This window comes from Aphis gossypii, chromosome 2 (genome assembly GCF_020184175.1).
Source record: "Aphis gossypii isolate Hap1 chromosome 2, ASM2018417v2, whole genome shotgun sequence".
Taxonomy (NCBI): domain Eukaryota; kingdom Metazoa; phylum Arthropoda; class Insecta; order Hemiptera; family Aphididae; genus Aphis; species Aphis gossypii.
The window spans coordinates 37367615-37386538 of NC_065531.1; the positions used below are offsets into that span (position 1 = coordinate 37367615).

The 18924-nt window shown below is 30.2% G+C and overlaps 1 long non-coding RNA gene across 1 annotated transcript; it reads left to right on the forward strand.

The window, feature by feature from the left end:
• The first annotated feature begins 5822 nt into the window (after nt 1-5822).
• LOC126550165 (uncharacterized) lies at nt 5823-17389 on the forward strand. Its single transcript, XR_007604207.1, has 3 exons — nt 5823-6084; nt 7161-7346; nt 16913-17389. It is a non-coding gene; the product is annotated as an uncharacterized LOC126550165 (long non-coding RNA).
• The last annotated feature ends 1535 nt before the right edge of the window (nt 17390-18924 follow it).

Sequence of the window (18924 nt, forward strand, 5' to 3'; positions counted from 1 at the left end):
TGCAACAGGCAGGAGTTCTGTGTCGCCGTCAGTCTCGACATCAAGAACGCCTTTAACAGCGTAGGATGGAGGAAGATCCTAGGGGCACTCGAAGAACTGCAAGTGCCCCCGTATCTCCGTCGCATGGTCCGATCGTATTTCGACGGTCGGACCATCGAGTGCGACACGCCGTCGGGACCGATGCGGAGGGACGTCACAAGCGGCGTCCCTCAAGGATCCGTACTCGGACCCCTCTTGTGGAACATCGCGTTCGACGGCGTACTCCGGGTTCCCACGCCGCCGGGGACAAATGTCATATGCTTCGCGGATGACACCCTGGTGGTGGCAGAAGGGAAGACCATCCCGGAGTTGGAGGTACGCGCAAACGAGGCGGTCGAGACCGTAACCCGCTGGATCGAGCGAGCGGGGCTGTGCCTGTCGGTCGAGAAGACCGAGGCGGTGCTGTTCACGCACCGCTACAAGTACACCCCGCCGAGGATCTTGCTCAAAGGAGAGGAACTGGATCTCGGCAAGACGATGAAGTACTTGGGCCTCGTCATCGACGATCGTTTGATGTACGGGCCGCACTTGAAGAGCGCGGCCTCCAAGGCCCAGGGAATCCTGACGTCACTGGGGAGGCTCATGCCGAACCTGGGGGGACCGAAGCAATCGCGGCGCAGACTACTCGTCAGCATCGTGCACTCGGTCCTCCTATATGGGGCGCCAGTCTGGAGGCGTACTCTCAAACACGCCCCCAGAAACGTCGCCGAGATCCAGAAGGTCCAGCGGAGGGCGGCACTGAGGAGCGTGTGCGGCTACAAGACAGTGAGCCACGTGACGGCCAACATCCTGTCGGGACTGCCGCCGATAGAACATCTAGCCAAGGAGAGAGAGTCGGCTTTCGAAACCAGGAGATCGGAGGGACGTCCGGCCTCCGTGAAGGAGAAAGCCGATTACCGGAGAAAGACCATGGCCAGATGGAAGCGGCAGATATCAGAGTCCGAGAAAGGAGAGTGGACCAGGACTCTGATTCCCGACCTGGAACGATGGGTTGGCCGGGCGCATGGTGAGATGACGTATCGTCTCGCGCAAATGATGTCCGGCCATGGGTGCTTCAACAAGTTCCTGCACAGGATCGGCAAAGCACCCGCGCCTGCGTGCGCCCACTGTTCCGACCAAGAGGATGACGATGCCGCCCACACGCTCTTAAGATGCGAAGCATGGCGGGAGCAGCGACGGGCTCTCCAGGAGAAGGTCGGCCAGGTGGACCAGGGCAGCCTCGTGGGGAAAATGCTGCAGTCCCCACATCACTGGAAGGCTGTCGAAGAGTTCGCCGAGGAGGTCATGGCCGAGAAGGAGGAAGCGGAGCGGCAGCGGCAGCAGTTACCACCGCTCTGAAGGCCAGAAGAAACAATTTCTTAGGTTAGGGCGGGTGATAGGGTATTGTCCTGCCACCTGCCACTAGGTTAAGCGCGGCCACCGAGGACTGTCGGTGGGGCATGTCCTGCCGATGGAAACCTCCGTGGTTCACAAGTTGTAATTTTTGTTCAATAAATGATGCCGGCCGGAGAGAAGCAATGCGCAAGCAGTCCCTCTCCGGTCAGCGATACCGGTTTAAAAAAAAAAAAAAAAAAAAAAAAAGAATAAGTGGTTATTGGTATTAACAATATTTTGTTCATGAAATACTAAACGTCTTTCGCTAATTCATTTAAGTTATTATTTTAATGATATTTTGTATGTTTAACTTAAAGTCTGTTATTTATAAAGATTTCGATTAAATAGCACGTTTTAGCATCATGATATACAACATTGTGATGTATCATAATGTATATATTAGTTCTATCTAAGGCAGTAAATAAAAAATTCAATCAAGCAAATTCGTAATTTAAGAATATACGACGTATAGATTATATAAGTATTTAAACAATTATTAACAAATTTTAAGAAGTTAATAATTTAAGATGATTGCACGTGTAATTTATAATTTAATATCGTCCAACAAACAATGTACATAATAAAATCAGAAAAATGTGTACAACGCTGCTACTTAACACAATATTTAATAAATATGGTAATATATTATGTTATACATCTTAATATTCACATAGACACCTACCTATTTCCCTATTATATCAGTACACATTTTTAGTAAATTCTTCATTAAAAAGACAAATAAAGTGTATGTATAGTAATGAGTTATACCATATATAGAGTTATATTCAGCAAATAATAAAATCAACCATAAAAATCAATATTTTTCACCCTAGACATCAATTTAATTTTTTTTTTCTTAAGTATACAAACTATAACACTGGAAATTATCCACTAGCCCCGAAATAGTTAAGTGCGTAATCTTAAATGTATTCCATCTTAGCAATGATGACTTGAGCATATTTTATGAAGGGTGTACTGTGTAGTGCTGAATACGTTAGGTCGGTGTAAACATAATCAGAAAGAGTTCCACTGTTACAATATAATATGATGACGTAGCAATTGGTACTGCTTTACATTATCGTCGTTAACTCGTCTTGGACTGCTACAGCTTTGTTTTATGGGATATTCGGCAAATAGTGTAGCAGAAACGAGTCAGCGTAAATTTTTATTTTTCACATCCACGGCCATATGGCTATTACTATTGAAAATCAGTATCCCCTTTTTTCCCGTTAAATTACTAACCGATTGATTCTAATACGCATCTAGCAAGCCGTTCAAGACACCGCTACAAAATCTAAACGACACAAAATTGTCCACGAAAATCGTCAAAAAATAGAATCGATGAATCGCACTGCTGTCGTAAGTACTTTTTTCATCCCATACTTGAGGAAAATACGCATTGTCCCTATAGTCTCTCTTCACCTATCGCTGTTAAATTATTACGGATAATGAACTAGATATTATTAATTGTTGAAGGATTCGTGAAGTCATATTATATCCTATAATTATCTTGACAGCACGAGTCGTATTTTATTGTATTGAGTCTAAAAAAGATCGTAATATTTTCACATTTTTAATTAAATTAAAAGACACGATCACCAACGATTTTGTGGATAATATTATATAATACATTTATCAGTAGTAATTAACTTTGGTATTTTTCTGTACTAATTGTACACGATCTTAAGCACCTAGCTTGTATAAAATATAATATATTTTATTTTGTTTAAAGGATTTTATTCTAGAACTATTTTTTATAGTTTAACATGTATACCTATTTATGGTTGTTTAAAAAAAAAAAATAATAAAACTTTTCTATTATCATTGAAAAACTGCCCATGGACATTTAACTGGTTTTTATGATAAATTTAGTTTATACAATAACTACGAAAGTTGTATACCATATATTATTCGCAGTTTGCCTGCCAACTAAAATTTCATTAGTCGATTCGATTATTTAACGATGTCGGGTTTTCGTTAGTGAACTTCGTAAAATCTTGTGTATAAATGATGGTTTCCTAAAGTGAAGGTTTAATCCCAAGTGGGGTGACTGTCTGCACGCCATGGTTTTATAGCAATATATATATACGATACTATCGTATATATCGTGCAATATAATTACTAACAAAAGAACGTTGACATTTCTTACAGTTTCTTAAAATTATATTAATATTTTTCCATTCCATTATCGAGTAAATTTATATTCCCTGGATGTTAGAAAACTGTTATAATAACTTTTGCATATGAAAATTACTACATTACAAAGTATAGATATAACAATTATATAGTGGTAAAAGTTATTATGCGTATTAACATGTTTATAAATAATTATAATACTTTTCGTTGAATTGTTATCAAATTTTAGAAAAAAAAATTAATATTTCTTAAATAAATTCATGTTTGATATATTTTTTAATCTGAATTTAATGATTTTAAATACATTTTAAGTTGAATAATAAAGATTTATTCAGCGTTGATAATAATAAATAGGTAATGTAATGGATATTAAATTGCTGTAGTTATGATATTATTAATAATAGTTATATGGGTCAAGCTATTGTTATTATTACTATTACTTGGTATAAGCCCAATTAGTATATTAAATATATTTATCACTCCGTTCGTAGTAAAGACTGCAATTATGATTAAAGTGTTTATATTATAGATTTATTTATTTCTGTCTATAATATTGCATATAGTTATTTTAACTCTTTTATGTACAAAAACCTCTAAAAAATTGTGCAAAAATTATTAACTCACGATTAAAAATAATTTTAAATACAAATATAGTATTCATTAGTCAATTATTTTATATGTTTATAATTGAGTCGTTATAGACGCAATCAAGACTTTGAATTTGTGGTGTACGCTAAATAGATTTGATATTATCGTATTGGAATGTAAATCGATGGAAATTATTGCACAGTCGGCTATTATATTGCTTCGTTATTCCTATTAAAACCGCCGCCAAACCGATAAATCCATCACATGTGGATTCCAAGGGCGGAGAGATATAATGCTTCGAAATCAGTACGGAAAGATTTATATGCCGATCGGATGAGATTTCCCATAGTATTTTATCTAACTACGCGAGGAAAACTATCGGGAAGGATTTAGTGCGGATAAATGATTTACAACCACTTATATACGCTTGTAGAGAAGGAAAACTATATCTAGGTACCTACCACTAGGAATAATAGTAATTGTATACGATGATATAGTACGATTATTTTATTTAATGAGCTTTCACCTTTGACCGTATAGTCTACCAATGATTACACGAGTTACTAAAAAATGTGTAAAATTTTTTTCTATAGAATCATTGAAATATTTCCAATACCTACCAATGATTGGATGGATTTTTGTAATAACTATTATTATATATTTTTTTATTTTTCTTCATTCGTTTTACCAACGAACACTTCAAAACAAGTTATTTTATATTTTATAAACATCTAATTACACACACATATTTGGTTATTTAATGTGTAAAAGTACCTACTTAGTAGGTTTTTTTTATTATAATTATTTATAAATTTGTTCAAAAAAATTATATTACAAATATAATATTACGGTTATAATATTATGGAAATACTTTATAGCAACAAAGCTTATCAAGAACATTATATTGCTGCTAATACAAATTGTAAACGCTATTGATGGAATATTTTAGACAATATTCTAGAAAACTCTGATTTTATCATAGAAAGTGCGAATGATAAAAAAAAAAATACTAATGGTTGTCGTTGAACAAAATGTCAAATATCTATTAAAGTTTAAAATAAGTACTCGTTAGTATTTACCACTTACTTTTCATGGATCTTAGACCTTAAAGCATCATGAACTTAGTCGATAAAATAAACCAGTTTCTCACTATACTAATATTTGACATAGCATATAATTTCTAAGAAGTCTATAAAATACCTAAAGTTTTAATATTTGTGGCATCAATTCGTAAAAAACAGCACTGTCGTCAAATAAAAAAATAAAATATATTTTATTTACATTGTTTAACAATTCGGTATAATAACTGCATACTGAGTGAATTAATGTTTAAGCTATGTATACTTCTATTAAAATTAATTAATTTATATATTATAATTTATAATTAACAGTGTTGTGTATAACATGTAATACTAACACAAGCTAAATACCATGCATATATATATATATTAAATTCTTGCTTAATATTTGTGATTATTGTACTTTTATTTGTTGAATTTTATACACTATTTTTTAACTATGTATATTATATATATATATATAATATATCTGAAGGTTTAAACTTAGGATGTACGAGAAAACAAAATGCGTTTCTCAATTTTATTGAATGTCACGGATAACGTAACCATGGTTACAATAGATTTAATCATTATTTTTTCAGTAGATTTTAATGCATACTATGTAACACTACCGTACATAATAATAATGTTATTTAGTCTACGCTGTATAATATTATAATAAATCTTTCTTGACGGAACATTTTATTTTTTTGCTTTACAAGATATTATTATAATTAAATAACTACGATGTTGCAGTTGTTGTTATTGTTTTGAAGTTGATACATCTAACCTACAAGCATTTTTATAAAATTGTAATTTATTTCTCGATAAAAAGTTTAAAATGTATACCATTTATCTACATAAAGTATAACTTAAAAGAAATACTTATGTAAGTATTACTAAATAATATAATATAATATATTTATATATTGTAGCTGGAGCTAACGTACTAACACAATTTTTAATTATTATTGTCTACCACAGGCGATTTAATTTTAAAAAGGACCGCCTATGGGCAATAGATTATAGTTCACTATTCTACTTAAAATAATAATTAACCCTGGATAACTTTAACAACAATTAATTATAGATAACAAATTAAATGTGATTTTTATTTTTAAATAATATCGAGGTTTTATATTTTTTAGTATATTTTTAAGATAAAAGTCATGGTTATTGGCGAGTTTATTATACAAAAGTCTCCATTTCTAGTTTTTAAGTTTATAACCCAAATAATTTCTAAACTGTATTTTTGTTTATACATTAAAAAATCATGATTAAATTTAAACTTCGAAAATTGTAGACTGTAGTTATAACAGTATTGTAATTACACTATAGTCTATACCTAGTATCAAATGAAATTAATTATCAGATATTTAAAATTTTAAACTATAGATTAAATTATTATAATAGATACAATTTAAATAAAAATAATTTTTAAATCATTATAATACGACAAATTACATTATTTAATATTATCTATCGATTTTTACTTACTGAAAATATAATAGCACCAAATATGATGGCTATATTAAATGATATTTGATCGGAGAAGTTTTTTTTTTTTAATTTAACTGTCTATACTACACTTCAATATACATCCACGTTCCAATACATTAAAATAACAATAACATGTCAATTTATATTGGTAAAAATTTATTCTATAGGAAAAAAACAAGAATGTTAAAGCCTGGTCCCTGGACTTCTACACATGCACTGTTCCAGTAAAATTACAAATCAATAAAAAAAAGATAATGTTAAATTAAAGTGTTTTTGTTTCATTCAAAATAAATAATTTACTCCATTTAGGTAATATAATATTATTAGATAGGTACCTGCATCGACGGTATAGTAAATGTTTTCCTATACATCCGTTTCTGCTATAATATACTATCATACTTGTATGTTCGGGATATACGATTTCAAATAAATAATTGTTTTTTGTTTTGCTGGCTTTTGTTTTAGATCGTAAAACCATTTAAAATAGAAGAAAAAAATCATGCACACGATATGTACAGAAACCGTATACCTCGATGATTTGATGATTTGACCTCGTTGAAATCGATGCCTTGAAGATAGGAGTCGCTGACAACCGAGTGCTGGTACTGCAACGACAGTCTATGGCGGCGGTGACGTCTGTTAATGAAATAGGTAGGTATATCATATTTATTTGTGCCGTGACAAGTATATGATGCGCGACGTTACTATTACATCATATATACGTATCCGTTTTCAAAAGTCTTCGGTTCAGAGTCCTCAGTTTTTTTATATTACAGGCGAAAATATCGATCATAAAATGGTTCACTGTCGTTGTTGTCGTGGAAAAATGGTAGCGAGAAACCGTTTATACATCCTATCCGCTTACTTCTTGTCCAAAATGTCAACGAACTTCTGACCACTGTAGAGATCAATCAAGCAATTCTTGTAACATGTGTGTGTGTGTATGTCTTTAGAATAGAAAAGGTCGAAAGAACATACCGCGAGGAGATAATAATATCATAGGTGTGGGTCCCGAAATCGTGGGTGTAGGTAGACGACGTGTCAGTGGGACGGGGAGAGGGTGGGATGACGCTTGTTGCGAGACCGTCTCAATGAGTTATTGGGCGTATGGCCAAAATCCAATAAAACCCATATAACGATTTCCCGACCGTCCGTTATTGTTTCCGGTGGCAGCTGATAAATTATTATTATTAGCACCGAGCGCACACACCGAACGGTGGCGAAAAGCGAAGAAGAGCGGCGGTGGCGGTGGCAAAGGACCCGTAGCAGATGTGCTTGATGGCACCTCGTGTTCGACATTACGCTAAAACACGGTTGATCATCTACATTTTTTCTCTTTTCGTTCCACTACCCTTTTCCAAACATTTTCACCATCCCAGTTATTTCTTCTCGTCGAATAAACAACACCTCCGTACAATTCTACCGTCATAAGCCACTAAGCAGAAACTCTATTTTTGTGAAAATCGAGTTTATGATGTCTATCGATAGATATTTTAATTCTCTAACGACAACCGTAATAAAAATGTATGTTTTTCTCATTAGAAATGCATATAAATTGATAAAAAAATAACAGAAAAGGCAGTATGTTCATGAATTTATTTAAATAAGAAGCAAATAAGCAGTATGTCTATATACTAGAACAAAAAGCAGTAACTGCCTGTTTCACAAAGCAGTATGTCCAATAAAATTAGAATTTCTAGTTTGATATTTACATTAATCCAAAAATAGAATTAATATTTGAACTACAATGTTACAAGCCTGTAGATAACTTGATAAAGAATAATATATTATTAATTAAAAAAAAACCTCCCAATTTAACCTTAGTAATGCATCATTATATTTTCAAAGTGCTACATTTTCCATACTTAAGTTATTAATTCGAGTAAATAAATCTTAAAAATAAATAACAGATCGAAAAAAAATGATTTCTAAGAAAAACCTATACTGAATATAAGAATAAATCATTCTAACATACAATTTAAACAGGTCATGATGCCCATGATCAGAGGGCATTAGGCAGTAACTCCAAATAAAATTTTACTTACTGCTTTTTTTCTTCTGACATATATAAGACAATAAGTAGTAAGTCCATTTAAATCCATAAACAATTATCAAACAACTTTTTTTTTGTGTTCAATAGTGTTTTCATAAAAATACAATAACATACCATCTCTTTAATGTTGAAAAAATTATTATTTTTACCCTACAGCCTAATTTAGTGTCGAAAACTGTTGTATCCTTTCCTGAAAACTACGATTTTTGGAGTTACTGCTTAGTGGCTTATGACGGCAGAATTAGTATATGTGTAGTATATATTGTGTGCGTGTGTAAACTATTTGTTTTTTAGGTTGTCGACTGATTTTTGTCTACTGCCATGCTATGTTATTCTTTATAGTGGAGATACGTAGCAAAGATTTAATTTAATTTTTTTTTTTTTTTTTTGAGGAGTGGTCTAAATAATTTTGAATACAATTTTTATTTTTATTTTTTTACAGAATTGATAAACAATTTTTTTTTTTTGTTTATGGATCATTTCCTGAATACGTGCCTGATATAATGTATATTTGTTTGTATTTATTTATCATTATTACTTAATGCATGTGTAGTTTTATTGTATGTTATTTACATTATTGTTTTGATAGAAAAGAATTTTAATTGTAATAGATTATAACGATAATATAGTGAGGCGGTCCCGTCATGCATGATTCGTTGATCTTTAAAATTCAAGTGATCTGAAAAAGTGATTTAATGATTAAAACATAAAATCATTTTTTTCGTCTTCTATATACTTTGAAATTATTTGTTAAACAAGTAAGCTAAGCTTGGTATAATTTATCTCATACGATAATTTAATAATATGAAAACTTGAAATATATATATATGATAATATTGATGTATGATCTATAGTTTCAAAAAAATTGATTTCTTTTCAACAACAGTAATAAAATAAAAGTTGTTACCTAAATTATAATTAAATTAGAAACATTGTTAACAATGGTAATAATAGGTTTAAAAACAAAAAATTAAATTACGTTTATATTTAATTAAAAACTTTTTTTAATCGTAAGAGTAATAATATAATTACAAATTTTGGCTCTAACGTATTTTTTAAATACATTTAAAAACTATCTCTTAACAATAATGACGTATCATGTATATTGATTATTTTATGATGGTTTACATTGGTCGAACTATGTATTATGAAGAATTAGTGTAAAGTAGGCTTTACCCCATTTCTCTAATGGGTATTTAAATAAAAAAATATATTCACTGATTACATTTATGTTTATTGACAGTCAATTAAATATATGTTTTCATTGGTATTTTCAAAATAATTTTCATCCAAAAATCGCTTTTGGAATGACAAAATAATAGTATTAATTAATAGGTATAGAAAAGTATCTAAGTATGAAGTTCCATTCATACATTATAAATTATTATATAATAATATATTTCACGGTTTTCATAATTTATTAATTACTAATTTATACTACCAGTGTTGTACGAATATGACAGTTATTATAATACTACAGTAGCAGAACGCTATTTTAAAATTAATAAAAACAGATATATATTTTACTGCAGTCAAATTTTTATTTGTTCAGTAATTCACAGTAAAATTGTATCTAGTCTCTGATACATGTACATGATGATGTTGCCTTTTAAGGGTTAGGTATACTTCAGTAATTATTATTTTTTTGCTGTTAGTGGATTGTATTTGCACGGTTTTCAATGTAAATAAACCGAACACTATTTATTACCTTATTATTTAATCACTTATTTAAATATTTATATTGTGTTCAAATATTTATGCAACATCTAAATAACACTAAGAAAAGTTTCATTCCTAAAATTAAATGTAAATTATTTATATATTCATAAATATGTTATTACTAACTTCATAGCGATTAATGCGTTTTAGTCGAAACGTTTTAATTAATGTAAATAAAATACGTGTTTTCTACGCTTTCATCAATTTAAGTACTTAAAAAATAAGTAATAGCCCTGTTCTGATGGAAAATTAGCGAATAAGAACGATTAAAATATTATATATAAACATAATTAATTGATCTTCCAACATTATAAAGTCAGTCCCGAACAACAAATTCAATATTTACAATTATAAAATAAAAAAATAAAAATGTGTACCAATTAGTTTTACGATATTTTACTTTTTTTTATATGACGCTGTATCGTGTAGTGTTAAAGTTTCAAATTGATTATTTCACGTTACCAAACGTACGTCATGCATCGTTAAGATTATACATTTTTCTACTCACTACGGTCCTTACAATTTTCTCTAAAATATTGTGTGTGTGTGTTTATTGACAAAATCATCTAGGTTCTTCATATTATTATGTTGTTTTCAGGATTATCCGATTGACATTTGTTTGGAACAGTTCCAATATCACGTGTTTTTTTTTTTATTTTGTATGTCGAATTCCAGGTTTTCTGAATCGTGTCGTCGTATACTATAACAGACTAAAAGAGTTCTCACTCCTCCGTAAGGTAAAAATAAATAAATAAAAAAAAAAAAAGGAAAATAAACTCAAACCAAACCAAAACCGCTGACCCCACGAATTTTCGTGTTTCTTGTGTTTTTTTTCTTTGGTCCATATATATATCTATATATATATATATATATTATATACCATTCGAAATAATGCCACGTGCGGTGGCGGTGTCCGTGTTTCGACCCCGCCCTGGACCGCACGTCGCTCCCGCAGAGTCCGTGACCCGAATGCGGACCAGGGTTCTTGACTAGGGCGGACCTAGGTTGTTTTTATTTTTGTCCCTCACTCCACCACCGATCCTGGTCCTAGTCCAACGGACAGCCAAAAACCACTCACCCGCGCGGCTACCCTCCGTAGTATCGGAGCGAGTTTCCTGCGCGTACGTACACGTAAGTCCTTCGGCGTTCGTGTACATACATATATGTGTGTGGACTTGAACGCAGTGATGTATATACGAGTGGTGTATGTTAGTGTTTTTGTGCGTGCAATGCGGGAGTGGCGTGTGGGCGAAAGGATCTGGTGACGACGACGAAGGCAAGGGCGACTGTGACGACGACTACGACGGACGACAACGATTTCGTATTCCAACCACAGCGATTTACTTTGGAACCGAGCAGGACGACAATGGCCACAAATAAACCTGCTTCGAGATGCCCGGGCTGCGCGAATCATACCCCCTCGCCTAACTCACCACCGTATGACTATATACTTACATATCCTTTAAATATATATATATATACACATCGCCCTGGCCTTAGTGAATCTTATCCGTGCGACAACCTCCTCCGTTACCGGTACACCAACTTTTATATATTATAATATTATCTACTACTATCATTTTTTTTTTCTATAGCTAAAGCTCGTGGAAATTTTTGAGATCTTACGCATCGACCGTTACGTGATTAGTTGTAGGATTTTATGATAATCTACGTACATATATTTGATGCCACCTCACATTCCCACTGGATCGTTGAGATAGTTTGTTTATTGACTGGGGCCGGTGTTTATTATTCTTGTTGTATAACAACGGCGTGAGCTCAAAAACTGATTTCACCTATCAGATAACGTTACAGGTGGACTTCGGGAACGAGGCTGACATGGTATTATATCCAATATATAACAAATCCATGATTGATAACTTTTGTATAGGAAGTTATTCGATTGTTTTAAAGAGTAGAGTAATTGGATTTGTTTTTGTATTTTTTACCCCGACTAAACGAGCTTGGTTTTTTCAATGCAATATTCTACTAACCAGTATGTGACAACGTTGCATTGAGATTACTAGCTGTAAACTTCGAAAGCTAAATAACGTTTTAAAGTCTGGTTGGCATACATACAAATTTTTAAGTAATAACGCGTTTCAGATATTATATATACCACGTTATACACTATAACCATAACTTAACATTTTCATATGTACACAAAAACGATTACCCAGTTTATTGTTTTAAGAATATCATGCTTTATTCCGTAATGTTGTTCGTTACGTTCACATACTATAATTAACAAATAGCGATTATTTGCTACCTATCTACCTTGAGAAAAACTTTGGAAAATGTTATCAATTCGATATTTTAATATCTTTTAAGCATGTGACTTGTGTGTATAACGAGTATCTAAACTGAAATATACTAGAAAAATAAGAGAAAATGATTACGTCCAAAGTATCAACAATATAAAAAATACACGAATGTTTATTATAAAGCACAGAGTTTTTGAATAACGTTATTATATACAAAGGGTACGCCATTCAATGATTTAATTTAGCAATTTTAAATACTGAGTGACGTTGTTTGGAACGAAAGCAGTAGGACAAAATTGTGTCATTTTGTTCGTGATTAAAATAATATACAAAAGACAATAAAAAACATACATTCCTCATTTTAATTAATTTAAAAAACCGTTTTAGGGTTACATAACGAAACTTTACTAGCACCAATTTTTAATAACTATACGTACGATATAGTATATAGTCACAATAGGTAGGTACTATTTCAATAATTTTAATTATGATGTATATTTTTTAAAAGCCATCGCTTTACGCTTATGTTCGAAAACAGCGTACAAAAGACAAAAAATAAATAGTTTTTGTTACATAATATTACATATTAGGTATCCAAAATTTAAATTTTATGTTTATTGTTTGTAAATTAATGAATAAAATTATAAAATCATCATAATATTATTATATACGCAAAAAAAACTTAATTTGTCTCGCTGTTTAAAATTCTATGATTTCAATTTTAGTATTTTAGTATCTGTGTTATTTAATATTAAATGTCTAATTATATCATTATGTTCATGATAGTTAATTTTATATGAAACGTATTTGGTTGGTTTGCTAACAGAATAGTAAAAAAATATATTGATTATTAAATATATTATGTACATAAATACAGGTTTTATTTGTAGGTATTTCTAACGGTTTTAATCGAATTTTAAATAAAATAATATTGTTTTCGTAAAAACAATCAAAGAAAACCATTACTAGTAATGCGTAGCTTTATCTGTTGTTTCTCTATCTTACTAATGTATAAAATGACAAATTTACGTTTCATAGAATCCATTTTAGAGTGATGTTTTCAATATTGAAATTAATTTACGTATTGTAAAATTTAAAAGTAAGAATTTTATATTGTTCTCCGTATAGTTTTTTGGGGGATTTTAATTTTTTAAATAAGTTATGAACATTTGACACTATTTTCTAAAACAAAACAAATTATTATAAAAAGTTTACCCAAGGTTCTAAATACATAGAATAACTTTACAATTATAATGTTTAAATTGAATTTATCAATTTAATATAATATTTAAATTAACCTAGTTGAGTACGACATTTTCTACGATTATACATTAGAAAGACAGAGACAACATATCGGCTACAACATTAAACACATTGCGTGTTATATATACAATAATAGTATCATATTATAAACTATATTATAATAAGCCAGTCGACCTCAAACATAATACAATCTACTCATCGTTATTATTATGTATAAAATAATGAATTATTTATTACATTTGATAAGTTCGATGTTTTTTTTATTTTACATTCGACATGCGTTACCGCTTTGGTATACTTCTCTGAAATTTGTTTTCTATCAGTTATTCTGGTAGTTGAATAATATATTTTGAAAGCGATGTAAAAAACCGTTCGGTCGGTTAGGTGCGTAACGAAAAGCACAAACCATGACTACGCCTATATTGTATAATAATATATAAAGGAGCTTTGCACGAAAAATGCATCTCGTTAGACGCGTACGTCTATGTTCAAGGTAACAGACGTGTACATTTTACAATATCATAAATAAACCCACTCCCCGATTTCGATCAATAATATAATAATATTTTAAATGTTATCAAATATCAAAATAATTGTTTCCTTGGTCTCCGATTGGAAATAATGATAATAAAAAATAATGGTTTTTATCGAAAACTGATTTTTAATAAATATTTTCGTTTATTTTTTTTTCCTTTCAATGAAATATAAAAACAAAATCCTATTTTTTAAATTAAGCCCCTATAGTACCAACATTTTATGAAAAAAAAATATATAGTTATACGAGTCTTAGGTGTTTGATTTTCTAAAGCTTTTAAGTGTGTCAGGGGTTTGCCCGACGTTGGTTAATTCAGGTGCAAAGCCCTGAATTACAGTACCATAATTAATTAAAGAAACTTGTTGCGGATATGCTTGATACTTAATATGCATTTTATAATATTATTTAATGAAGTGTACGTTTGATGAAAAATAATAGATATGTTAATGGATCATGGAACATAAAAACAGACACATTCAAAAGTAAAATTCGATGTGCTGTCATACGTATCTCGTGTCTTAGATTGACAACATATTCTGGTAGCATTTCCTTAGAGGATAATAATATGTATTTTCTAATAAAACCATTGGTCAATAAAATAATACATCGAAGTAGAATAGACATTTTCTGACATACAATTTTAGCGATATTTTTTTTCAAAATTAGATATAACTTCGTCTGATAATAAATGACATATCCTACTATAATCGATTCTTACCCAGTGAGAGTCGTTTGATGTTTTGTATTTGAAGCAAGTGGCTAATGGGATATTAAAGATTTTATGTCGTTTAGTTTTTTGTTTTAGTCATTATATTTGCCATATAAAAAGATGTCTTTGGAAATTTATGTGTGAAATTTTTTTCAACGAAAGAGATGAAATCACACATGGTTTGATAGTCGCCTTTTTTGTTGAGATCCTTGAAATAATGGCCAGACATTCAAATAAATTGACGCTGTTGTAATGTAAAGCAAAACGGTTTTGTATTATTTCAACTCAAACTATGTGTTTTCAGTAAGCTAATTAATACACTTAGGAAGTCAAGTTTCTGAATTATTTATTTCAAGTAAATTTTAATGGCTTGTAAATTAAAAATTCTTCAACTCAGAATTGTTTGCAAAATTAGAGAAATTGATTTCATAATATGTTCCCACTTATCCATCTTCAATTTTATCTGATATAGAAACGTCTATGTAGATTTTTATGCTATAGGTATAATAAAATGATAGCAATTCTCTGAATTATTGTTTGTAAAATTTAGGATTTTTTTTAACAGACTTTTTGGTTAATGTTAAAAACACGCAATTATGTACCGCGATGTCGTCTTATATAGTCATTATATTGTTGAACCTACTATGTATAATATTAATATTGTTGAGCATTCGAGTTTAATTAATTCATCATTAATTGTATCCGTTGGGTCGGCGCGAGGTGCAAAGGTTGGTACGAACTGACCGTGCCGCTGGGTTCTATTTTATTCGTATTTCAATAGTACAAACTGATTGTGTTTTGTGTTTAATAACAACGATACTATAGGTACGCGGTCTGTTGTTGTTTTTGCGTTTTATGTCTTACATAAAATTATGTACCTATTACTATTGTTGTGTAGGTCGGTGCACAAAATAAAGAAAACTAATTAGGTATGTAAATTGGACATGAACCATATTATAATCATAACGTGTTTATAAAATAATAATGAACTCGAGTTGAACGAAAAAAGGGGAGAAATAACTATGTTGATATAGTCTTGGTTGTACCCGGTTTTCTTTTTTAAGCGACGTATGAATTATAAACCACTGTTTTATTATCATAGTAATGATATTTGTTTTATTACCGCGATTTGTATAACGAGTAAGTTGAATAAGTCGATTTAACTATTGGGAATTATTATGGTGGTATATACGATTTGGCGATAAGACAACAAAAACAGACGCAACAGACGTTCAGTTCATAGGTAATAAAATAATAAATTGACTACCTATTCTATCTTATGAGGAAATCATTTTTGATCAATGAAAATACTATCTTACAGTAGAAAGATAAATTCCCAAGCGCATAGATAATTATCTCTCTATCATAGAAATTATTAATGAGGGTACTCAACCTAACAATATTGTGCTGATAACTTTAATAGGAGGTGCCGTGAAATTATTTAAATTATAAAGCAATCACATATTATGTTTTTCATAGTTAAAAAAAAAAATTTTATGACGAAATATTGTTTTTAAAAAACAATGAATATTATTTTATGTTCTACGTAGTATAATTTAATATCAACAAACAAATACATACATAATTATTAATTAAAAACGTTGAAAATTAATAGAAATAATATTTTTTAAATGTGTTTATTATATCTTTCTCATATCTGTATTCAAATTACAGATAATACTTTTGAAGATGCAATGAAGGCATCTCTAAAATCACAGAGATGAAGACCACTAGGGTGGCAGTTTAAACCAATGATTAATCAAGATTGAGCAGGTTTCCGAGATTTAAGACTCCGAGTTGATTGGTCAACAAAGCAATCAACCGGCAGACTTTCTTAATAAAATATTCCTTAATATTTGTTCACGTTTTAAAAAATAAATTTAATATAATATTGGTATTATATAAATTTAATACTTTATTTAAGTTCCTTTCTTCTATTTTAGTTAGTATAGTTACTATTATACTACTAGTTTATGTATGTTTTTAACAAATTTCTAGGAAAGCTAAACATAACGCTTAAAAATGGCTAAAAATACAGTGTAAGAATCTGTAAAACTAAAACACGAAATAGATTACTATTATAGATCACCTTTACGGCTATACATCTGGTAAAACTTTTATTAAAATTATTTTAACTAATATATCTGACGAAATACCTCCATTGGAAGTCCTCTTTCAACAAAATAAAATGCTTTAAAATATTAGTTACCTACTTTTACGGTAAAAACTATCAAACATGTTTACAATAAATCATATCTAGTTCTTAACTTCCGAGATACACATTATAATTTTTATGATACCTAGTATAATAGTATTGTCTCAATATGGTAAAAATGACTTGAGTGGCTTAATATTTATAGTGTATTATAACTGAAAGAATATGATGAATATAAAATGTTATCTTTTTTAACAACAGCAACAGTCGATGAGTACAAATTTTTTTCCAATTATTTTTAACGATTTTTTTTCGTTTTTAATCATGAAAAAAACTCATTATTTTCCATAATGGCTGTACCGTACTCAACTGAAGTACAATAAATAGATTATAACAGTGTAAAGTATTATTATAGTACCTGTTATGACTTAAATTTTATAGACACACGATTGATAATTTCACCTTTGTCCTACATAAATGTTAATCTTAGAATCTTTGGATTAACTTTTATATACTTTACAGGTGTTTCTGAAAGTTATTGGTAAACTTTAGAACACCTCCTTGAAACTTTTTATAATTAAAATCTTAATATTGTTAAACCTTTTAAAGTTTGCCTTTCTACCTATCGCTTTTTCTTTGAAACAATAAAAAATAAAATAAAATGTGAGATCGCCACGATATTTTAACATATTTCAAATATTCTCTTCGTGCATATCTACTTTACAAAATTCGCTAATGATATTAGGAGGAATTTAAAAAATATACCTATAAAATAAAGAAAATATCTGAAAAGACAATTAAACAAATTTTGGTTAACATGATGATTAATAAAGTTAATTATATGTTAATTTGACTACTTACAATGGAGTATCATGTAAAACATAACACTTAGCTAAATAACTAATGTGTGAAATCCACATATCCATCTATTTATATATTGATATTAACTAGTTTATAAAATGTATTTATTGCTATTTTATTTGTAATAATTATCATTAAAAAAGATTTGAAGTTATAAAGAAGACATAAATTAAATTTTACTGACAAAAGTGAATATTAAAAAAAGAGAATATACCTAAAATATAAATATTGGATGATATATTTAGCGTAGAACACTAACGTTTATGAAAATACCTTTTTTACATAATTTTAATAAAAAAAAATATATGTTATTATTTTTATTGTTTTAATTTTTAAGGTTTTTACTCCTTAAACTAATAAAAAACATTTCTAAGTTTATATATTAAATAAAACATATTATTTGGGATATTTCGATATATAAAAATCAAATTTCAATTATATATTTCATTAGTTATAAGTGTTTAAAGTTTATAGTTTAGTGGATTAGTGGATCAATATTTTGCTTGTCAACTCTGCATCACTCCTTCATTATTATGAAAATGCAGTTACATAAATATGTTAACTTTGAACAAATTAGATAATTGATTTTTAGTTAAAAGCAAAACCATATATTTAATCAGTAATCGTTAACATTTAACAATTTCTGTAATAGTTATAAACTTAGCTAAAT